Here is a 3,721-nt window from a genome sequence, read left to right on the forward strand (position 1 = left end):
TCTGTCTCTGTCTCTCTCTCTCTCTCTCTCTCTCTCTGTCTCTCTCTCTTCCTCCCAACCCCCTCCCCCAGTTGTAAAGCTCTCAGCTACTGCTCCAGCACCATCTCTGTCTGCTTTCCACCATGGTGATCAGGGACTAAACCTCTGAAACTCCAAGGCTTTCTTTTGTAAGAGTTGCCATGGTGTTGGTGTCTCTTCACAGCCATGGGACAGAGACCAAGAGGTTAGTGCAGAAAATATCTGATGCTGGAGGAGAAAAAGAATCGTGACTCTGAATGTAAGAAACGACAGAAACCTTGTCCTTATCAAAATAGCTGAGATACTCAGAGCCCAGAGACAATTACCACATTGATTATAGACCTTGTGTCCATCTCTTTAGTTACAAACATTAGGTTTATTCTTTACTATGGGTTCAGATGTGTTGTCTACTCTCTCTGCACCTCCAGTGAATACAGTCATGATGCAACATGATTTTTTTTTCTTTTCAGAAGATAATTGGCGCTTCCCAGTTCTGGATACTTTTAGAACATGTGTCCATATTTCCTTACAATTTTTCCTGTTGAAATGGACATACATCTTACATCATTTACAACATTAATATTCTCATGTTATATTAACTTTATGATAACATAGTTCACATACAGAAAATAGATATTTGATTTAGGTTGACTATGTCGTAACTAATATAACCTTACTTCGAAAATAAAAAATGAACCAGGCATGGCGATGCACGCGTATAATCCCAGCACTTAGAAAGCAGATGCAGGGGTAAGGCTGAGTTCAATGTTACCTTCAGCTGCACTGTTGTGAAACACAACTAGGCAAAATCCAGCAAGGCTGGAGTGACCCAAGAACTCCTGTGCCAGCCAGTGATGGGTCCTGGAGCAAGAGATTGCTCCCAGAGGAGGCCTCTGTCAGCCCGAAGGACGAGATCTACTGAATCAATCACATTCAGAACTGGGAAAGCAGTATGGTAGAAGCAAGACAATGTCACCATGGCTACTCTGTCAAATGACATTCCACACAGCTTTTGGTCTTTTCTCTACTTTCATGTCTCCTGAAGCACTGAAGATTTTTCTCCTCCTTATTTTGGAGACTAGTTCCCCGGGGGCCTTTTGTGTGACTCAAGATCTGTGGTAATGAAGGTGAATATTTGGGCAACATACCTTCATTACCTCCCCAGATGATTTTAAATCTCTGTACTACCTAGGAACCTGTAGGCAAACTCCTATGACCTAGAAACAGAGAATGCCAAATGGACAAATTATCTAACAGTAAAAACACAAAAGGTGTCCCCCAGTCTGAGAACAGCACACTCTCCTGCCCTGTTCCCACTCCAATCATTGCCCTAAATATTTCGAAAATAAAAATCAAGAACAATTCTGATTTTCGTGACTAATGTATTCATCCACCAAGTCTAATAACGAGATAAATTGCTCATCACAGCTTAAAGGCAGCCTGTGGGGATTTTCTTGGCCCACTATGAGACTGATACCCAATATCCCCACCAATGGAAATGCTGTGTTACAAACCTGGAGAGGAGGAGAGCAACTCTCGGGGGAGGTGAGCATCCTGGCGGAGAAAGCAAAAGCTGCCAGGTTCCTTGTCATATCTCCGGGATCTCCGTCATTAGTGCTTTCAATGATCTCCATTTGCATCCACTTATTACTTAAAACTTTGTTTGTGTATCATCTAAATAAACATATTTATAAATTTGTGGTGCAATTCATCACACTTATAAATTTGTGGTGTAATTTGTTATCACACTATGAATTCGTAAAGCTCCGTTGCTCATTTATGTTGCTGTAAAGTATAATTGTAGGGTGTAGAGAGAGCCCCAAGCCAGTGAGGTCCTGAATGAGTGGAGAGAGAGTATCCAAATGCACAAAATTAGAACAGAAAAGGTCTGCACCCTTCTCTCACAGATTTATTACAGAAGTCTGTTTCCTGCAGCCTGGTCCCCATGATTCCAAAGCATACAATACAAGCTGCCAGGGTGGAAGCCAGTAAGCAGATCTACTCAGATACAACATCTATGCCAAGGCTGTGACCAGCATAGAAAGATATCTGTAAAGGTACTGTAAGTGGCACCCACGTGTCAGTAGCAACCAACACTTGTCGAACTGGATGTAAGGCCCAGTCAACAGGAGGGAATTCATGCCTGTACTAGAGACCTAGCCAGTTTCCTGGGACTAAGGAAGTCATGGATTTTAGTTAAGAGCACTGACTGTTCTTCCAGAGGACTCAGGTCTAATTCCCAGCTCTCAACCAAGATCTAACACCCTCACATTGACATACGTGCAGGCAAAACATCAGTGAACATAAATATTAAAAATTAAAATAAAGGGACTGGAAAAATGGCTCGGCGGTTAAGAGCACTGGCTGCTCTTCCAGAGGTCCTGAGTTCAATTCCAAGTAACCATATGGCGGCTTATAACAATTTATAATGTAATCTGGTGCCTTCTTCTGACCTATGGGCTTATCTGCAGGCATAACACTGTGTACATAATAAATAAATATTAAAATTAAATTAAATAATAAATAAAAAGGAAAGAATCTACTACCACTGCTTTGCTAGGCCAGCATAATTTCTCTGCATCTTGGTCCGATACCCAGAGACCAGGGTAGCTACCACCTCTCATCAAAGAAGCCTCTCTCTGCAGCAAACAGGGACCATCCCAGAAAACCACAACTGGACACAAAGCAGGGGCCCACAGTGTGGAGATCCCAGCACACCAAAAATTCATTTGTACCACAGCTCCCTCCTCTGTAGCTCGGGCACCATGCCAGAGGAAAGAGTGCAAAAATTGTAAAAGTCAGAGTAGCAGGGAGTCGACAGTGACACAGCCTCTCCTAAAATGGCTACAGAAACAAGGCCAGAGCAATAGCAACGCTGATGGGCATGTTAATGTAGGAGGAGGGAAACTGTGTGAAGTCCCACCCCTAAAGAAAGAACCACAGGCTACTCTAGTCTGCTGAGAGAAGAACTCCTGTGAATGAGCCCTCTCATTGATTGTCCAACACAGTGGTCACCCCTGAAGCCATATCTATCACCCAATCAACAGATTAACTCAGCACTATATATTTATGTATTATTTATGTTTTATATTATATAGAGAGAAGGGGGGCTGGACTCCAACAAATATTTTACTAGCTCTGCTTTATCTGAAAACAATAGGTTTATAAACAAATTATCTGGTTCCTTTAATGACTTATAGCTATACATCCAAAAAAAAAAAAAAAAAGTTGGCCCTAATAAATAATACATTTTAAAAGGCCAACAATTGCTGGTTTGACTGAAATCCATGGGTGACCACATGACTCACATATTTGTACATACACCATACACATGTATGCATTTGTGGGTATGTGTGTGCCTGTGTGTGATGAATATAGTCAAAGATAAAGGGACTATCAATCGGAAGGGGAGAACCCTGGGAAATGTTCAGGGTGGGTGACTGGGATGAGCTTGAGAGAGAAAAGAGAGGGAGAAGTGATACAATTCTATTTCAATTAAAAAACATTTAATAAAATGAAAACCCAAACAGTGAAAAAAAAACTTTAAAACAAAATTAGATAGATGTGAGAAGGAAATAAATACAAACGGGAGCCTGGTCTGTGAATTCCAAGACAGCCAGAGCAACACAGAGATACCCTGTCTCGAAAAAACAACAACAACAACAGGAGGAGGCGGAGGAGGAGGAGGAGGAGGAGGAGGAGG

The sequence above is a fragment of the Mus pahari genome, chromosome 3 (genome assembly GCF_900095145.1).
Source record: "Mus pahari chromosome 3, PAHARI_EIJ_v1.1, whole genome shotgun sequence".
Taxonomy (NCBI): domain Eukaryota; kingdom Metazoa; phylum Chordata; class Mammalia; order Rodentia; family Muridae; genus Mus; species Mus pahari.